This window comes from Brachypodium distachyon, chromosome 5 (assembly GCF_000005505.3).
Source record: "Brachypodium distachyon strain Bd21 chromosome 5, Brachypodium_distachyon_v3.0, whole genome shotgun sequence".
NCBI lineage: Eukaryota > Viridiplantae > Streptophyta > Magnoliopsida > Poales > Poaceae > Brachypodium > Brachypodium distachyon.
Genome location: NC_016135.3, coordinates 16041396 through 16048587, shown reverse-complemented (window position 1 = coordinate 16048587; position 7192 = coordinate 16041396).

The following is a 7192-nucleotide window of genomic DNA, read 5'->3' as shown; positions in this document are numbered from 1 at the left end:
ACATGTCATTTGGATTTCTTGTCGCCTTTTGCCAGAAGAGGGAGCTAGTGGTATGTTGCAACTCGACATGGCAGCGACAACAACTCGTGGATGGAATTCGTTGGGTTTGTTTTTTTACAAGGTCTACAACTTTATTTGCGTGGCTTATTGTCAAAATTGGAGTTGTGTTGTCATCCTCGGCACGTTGAATGACCAATTGGTGGGGTTGGCGCATGGTTCAACCTTTTTTTTAGGCCTGGTTCAACCTTTATTGGTCCGTTTGTAGGCATTGTGGGCAGCCTCGATGGCTTGACATTATCAGAAGTGTTTATCGAATTGTTGATATAGTTAGATCGGCTGGTGGTACCATGTTTTCGCCGGGATTCAGTCCCCCTTCTGGAAAACACCTATTGGCTTGGCCTGTATATGACGTAAGCTACAAGAGGTGTAGCTCGCACGAAAGTTGATCCTCGTAACTGAACTCGTCGCGCTGATGGCGTGGATCTAATATAATGCGGTTGCCGTACTAATCACATGGGGGCCTGGCTAGCTAACAGTATAATTCTGGCCGGTCATCGAATAAGAAAGGTTGCCTTAATTTATCCTTAATCCAGGAAAACGACGCGGTGCCATTGACGGGAATGGCGATGCCGTTCCAAGTCGAGACTCCGGTGCTCTGTCGTAAGCTGCTAGCTGGCCAAGCTACCTAATGTGAGTATGATTTGTTTGATTATGACTGCTAAAGAAAACCGTACTCCTTACTATAGCTAGCTACCATTGTAGATTAATTATTGAGATAGGATGGGGTTACCCAAAAAAAAAAGAGAGATAGGATCGATGGGGTTATGTGCAAAATAGAGTTAAGTTGGTGTTTAGAAATCCTACATTTGATCTACGCCACATGTTGCCGATCCGACGACACATTACGAGCTTCCAAAAAAAACTTTTTTTTTGGAAAAAAGGCTCAAACCGCCGACCTCTGCATAAAAAAATTAAAATTCTTAACTCTAGCTTTCATTGGACGTGAAATTTACTGCACTTACTACTGGCCTAGGTGGGATCAAGGACAGAAAGTCTCAGTCGCAGGAGAAGCACTAGGTCCTTCTTTTGGAGTTAAAAGTTTTCGAGTTTTAGCAAAGCCGAGAAGCAGCAGGTCCGTCCGTACGCGACAATGCCGGCAATAGCACCAGACCTGCACGTGAGCTCGCGCTTCTTGATCGATTGAGCCCCATCCGTGTGTGGGAGCCCCGGTCGTCGATCCAGCTCAAGCTTTTAGGTAACTTCACGAGTTTGGGGCTGCTTCTATGATTAACCCCATGAGACTTGACCAAATTTTCCTGTACAAGTTTGTGCATCTCCGTGGCTTGTGGGGAGTGCTGGGCTGCAGGCCGGCTATGTTGCTTGGATGAAACTTGTATCCATTTTTTTCACAAATTGATTTGAATGAATTTGTAGAAACGGTAACTGTATTGAAGATGTATGTGGATCTGAGATGATATCAAACCATCTGAAGATCGACTATAAAATTTAATCCAAGTCTTCAATCAAGTTGAGCATTCTAAAACATTATAACATTGCGTGTGAAGTACGCACCAATCAAAAGCATGCTCACTGTGGTGCGCTTAAATAAGTTTTAGTATTGTTACACCAATGCATCATGTCCACCACTGCAAATGTAGGGTCCACAGTATCGGAATCCGATGCGGATGGACCCTATAGGTTGTCTATAATTATAATAGTTATAAGGTGGTGTGTCTTTGTCGTGCTACCATTGGTTGTTATATAGTGAGATTGAACCATCTATGTGTATTTCTATATTGCTATACATGCAGTTAGATTGAACTGTCCATACATGTTTCTATATTGCTATATATGTTTTATCAGCAAGTACTCACTAAAACTATTATGTGACTTCTAAAAAAACACAATGAACCCTAAGTACTTGTACAGGATGTCTGTGTTAAGTAAGTGTATGGTTTCTAAGAATTGCAGGCTACGCTAAGGCATAGTTCACAAAACCCTTGTCGACCTGTGGCAAGAAGTTGTGCAGAGCTCGAAAAGAAATTACGTACAGCCTTTTCGAGCTCAACCGGCATACAATGGCATTATGGCAAAGCCAATGGCTGCGAGTATCCCGGTTGGCTGTAGTTTTCTTTCGAGCTCAACCGGCATACAATGGCAAAGCCAATGGCTGCGAGTATCTAATACGAGGCCGTGCTGCCACACCGCACGCTGCAACTTGCAGCGTAGGAAACGAGCATATGATGCACTCTTCCCAACGTGATAAGCAGCAAGCCCGCACACAAACCTGAATACCTGATCATCTAAGTACAACTTGGATGGCTTTCTCGTGAGCAGTTCTCTTGTGGATTCCAAGTGTCGATCATCTTATACACCCCAAATGGTAAAAGCAAGATCTTGTTCAGTCAAAGTAACCATCGGTTAAGGTTTATTTGTACTACTAGCTATGCATGCATGGGTCCAAACTACGACAATGAGTATCGTTTGTTTTCCCATGTTGGACTCTGTTGTTATGGTCTTGATCTTGAGGAGACTAAGAAAAAGCAACCAATAGGAGGCATTCGAGGAGTAAAATAACTCATCATCATGGCTAGTTAAAAGAAATACCATTGTTTGATTTCTATACAATTTAAAGTAACAGGCAAATGGTGTCGTACCGTGTGGGTTTCGCGAGTGGAGATAAGCTTTGGACAGTTAACCCACCGCTCAACCACATGTAGCCAACATGGATGGTGTGGAAGAAAAGTCCCTGTAAGATAACTGCTACGCATCTATCCCTTGCTAGACGCTATAGGGTGATAACATAAATATTAGCGCGTATCTGCTCAACGGCGTGCCGGAGATTCGAGTTGTCGGTTACTTTTTTTTTTCTTGATGACTCATCTATATATATGATTTTTTTTACAAACTTTGTCAATATAATATGAAACGGGGTCATCATATTTTTGGAGATTAAAATGGAAGATTGTGTGGATTGTTTAACCTTTTTTTCACTACTTGCTTGCATTTCTTCGCTGGATACCAACTTGAGGACATCTTTATATACATGATTACTTAAAATCACTATGTGAACATCAAAGGAAACCTCCTCTTTCTATATCAAGGAGAGCAGTGCATAACATAAAACTCTAAGTGTACGGCCAACTTTTGTGATTCAAACGATAGAGGTCGGGCCGCTAAACCATCACACATGTGCCAGCCCATGCTAACCCCTCCCCACATGAAAGCTTCTTTATATGAAGTATACCGTTATCATCGATCGGTCGTTCTTCGGTTTGTTTCTAAGGTATTATTTTCTTTACTTCTAAAAGTTATAGAATGCAATTGAAAAGATCAGAGTATCTCACTTCGCTAACTACTTGATAAAATCACACATTTCATTATTATTTTTATGATTTTGTATATGCATATAATTTTTAGATGATTGTATCTATACTTCGCTAACTACGTCACTTGTATAGTGAAACATGGGAAGTGGCTAGACGAGTTGCATAAGAACGTCATTATTACCTTAGCAAGGATAAAGGTTACATATGAGAATATATGTTAAAATTAGTAATAGACTAGCCACCTAAAGAGGCATAAGAAATCATGTAGCAACAACCACCACCCAAAATTTAATGAATGATGTTATGGCCTTCAGTAGACTGACTACCAATGTATCCTACCATTTATTTTATTGACAAACTTTTTACTAAAATCAGTATGGTAAAACAAAAAATAATGACATGTGCTAAAGATGGAGGAGTGGGATCAGACGAGTATTATATAAAGGATTATTCTTACCCGGCCCCCTCTCTCACTCTCTCACACCCTATTACATATATGATTAATATGTAAGTCTAAAATTAAGTCGTGCTTCCAAAAACTTACAAAATGAATCAACTTTGTCTTTGGTTGACTCTAGAGGTCATTCATAACAGGAACTCGACAAAACAAATCTCTGGCAAGGATCGATATCACAAATTAAAGTACCAATATGTGTGTGTACAAAAGCATTTAATAAGGCCTATATTTAGTTGAGGATTAAGGGTTTAACCAATGAAAAACCTTGGGTTAGCTACTATTAATTAGTATGTTATTTCTCACGGTAAAAAGTTAAGTCTTTTTTTGATGAAAAGACTATAAGGGAAACCCCTACAACATAATTGTGAGCGCCAGGATTTGAACCATGATGGGTGGAGTCATGCATCCACAACTCCACCACATCAAGAGGTGTTTCTCATATTATGGTCAATAATGTTTTACCCCTCTAACAAGGGATTAAACTAACCCACAAAAAGATAAATAACCTGTCTGAACTCTGGAATTGACGTCCCTGATGTTATTAAGTCTTTGGCAGATACTACCCGAGGATGTAGTATAGTTTTTGCTATATTTTTTCCATTACCTTCGGGGGTGACAAGCTAGAATCAAGTAGCATCGGTAACAACTCTTATAAGCATCAAGCCAATTCCAGATCCTGATTAATTAGTTTCACTCTGAACTGTTAAATGGTGACACGCCTTGACATACTGTCTGATGGGGTTTGTCAAACCCGAGAACATTCCTCGAAACACTAATTTAAATGAGATGATCGAGTAGAGGTTATATCAGGGAAGTGGATCATGAGGCAATCCCAGCTAGTAGTCTCGATCACCATCATATGCATTATTTCAATCAACAAAATATATGCATTATTTTGGTCAATAAAATAGTTCAGATAAGTATCTGACCAAAGGGAAGAAATCAAAGATAAGTGATAGCAGTTGTTATATGGATTGCAAGCTGGTAAGATGAATCTATTATTGAGTAAGATTGTCAGCTGAAATTAAGGATTAGTAAAGGAAAGAAGTAAAAGAGTAAAATTCCCTTCTTAAATTAGCATTATGGAGTGGCTATTTCCTCATAGATTCTTTTTATATACACTAACCCTTTAATCTAGCAAAATAGTAATTTCTTGGATTAATCTGGTTAGAAATCAAACATGGAATTGAATTTTAGCTAACCTACTTGGGTTAAAGTTAGCTAACTTCACCCATTGCAACAATCCCTCGTAGATTCTTTTTATATACACTAGCCCTTTAATCTAGCAAAATAGTAATTACTTGGGTTAATCTGGTAAGAAATCAAACACGCAATTATTTAGCTAACCTAATTGGGTTAAAGTTAGCTAATTTGGTTGACTTTATAACCCCAAACCAAACGTAACCTAAAGCCTCGAGTTGTTCCCACCAACCATGGTTTGATTCAATAGTTCATGAAATTCCAATTTAAAATGAAGAAGTACAACCCGGACGATGTCCAATCCCGTCACTTGCAGAGTAGCATGATAACATGAAGTACTCAAAAAGAAGTTCTTTGGAGGGCTTATCAATGCCAACTAAGGATATATTAGGCTCTTGTGATGGCCAATTTCATCATTGTAAGCCCATTTTTTATCACAATTACCAAATTTTGATGAAGATCAAATCATCACTAAGTTTCCAGCAAAAGTGTGTCACTAATAACATAGAGATGAACTTGTTTTCACCATGGATAATACTGTCATTTCTTGCAGCAACATCATCACAACTGACGCTATATTAGTGATCAAATGGTGGCATAACTATGACTAACAAGAGCTTTCATCACGGATATGTGAAACCCTAAACCAAAGCAACATGTTTTTTTTTAGCAAAATACAAGGTGACAAGTGGAAGTGGTAGGTCAACCCAAGGCTTTGTTGAGCATATGGGACCGAGTGCATGCATATCATGCCTCCAATCTTGCATCTGAGCTTCTTTGTTTACGTCAAAATGTTAGATTATTTTCTCCCATTCTTTGTTTTATTTTGATTTACATGTTCATAACTATCTAAAAATACACCATGAAAGCATGTATCATCTATTACTAAATATTTGGTTTTCACTATCTATTTTTTTCTACAATTTCAAGTAGCCATGGCATCCAAGAAATCACATCGTCTATAGCGGTAAAGAAGGGAAGCTTTTATTGTGATCTTCGCATCGTCTAGAAAGATAATAGTCTTGTGCAATAGGAGTCACTAGCCTTATCATACCTTTAGCAATTAATACTTGCATGCCTCTTAAATATGTGTGCTTAAAATTTATAGAGTAAATGTCAGAAAACCACACCTTTTGTGACTAGGCTTTTACAGAACCACAACTATATCTAATTGTCTCGGATAATCACCATTCTTCGGGCACACATTCCCACAGAACCCAAATCGAGCAGATTAAGCCATTTGACATGGTTTCTAACAGTTGCGGCCCACATGTCATGTATCGCACATATATATAGAATGCATGTATCTAGGTTTTCACATAACCAAATTTCGGAAAACCACACTTTTTGTGTTCAGGTTATCACAGAACCACAGTTGTGACCTGCATGTCAGGTGCCACAGCTGTCAAGAACCTGGTCAAATTGCTTAATTACCAAAATTGGGTTCTACGAGAACATCCGTCCGAAGAATGGTTGTTCCCCGAGACAATTTTGGTTCTGTGAAAACTAAGCACAAAAGCTGTGTTTTTATGAAAATTACTCAAATTTATAAGAAAAAACATCTCCTTTAGACCGGTAATGGTCATTTCTTAACTAAGCTATCAAAAAAACAGGATCATTTCTTAACTAAGGAGATACACTCTAATCTCCTTTATTTCTTTTTCTATCAAAGTAGCAATTATTACCCACACATGATTTCGGTAGGAAAAGACTGCCATCCCTCCAATGTAAATTCTCTAATGAGATTCAAGAATATATTAAAACAGCATGCTTCTCTAACTACGGGTTCAAATCACACATTTTGTTTTTGTTTTTAGACTTTGTATCTATTTGCTCGAAGGAGTTTACTGTGGTATATATCTCAAACATATGTACTCCGTATACGGCTAGCTCAGGGAAGCCCAAATCAGCTGCTCGTTGATCGGTACACAGGATCAAACTACCAAATCAGCTGCGTAGTTCCGTACGCTGGACCTTTTAATTTGTACCCCCGTACTGATGAACATGGCAGCTCGAATAATTAGATCCAGTTTGCGGTGGTGGAGCCCATGCATGTGAGCACCACATAGCGCTACCTAGTCACTTGTACAGTTGTACCCATGGTCGTCTGACTCGGACGGCCACCACACGAGAAAGCAAAGAAGGGAACCAAGAGCACCTGATCAGATCGTGTGATCAAACGTCTCCCTCGAACTCCCAATAGTCT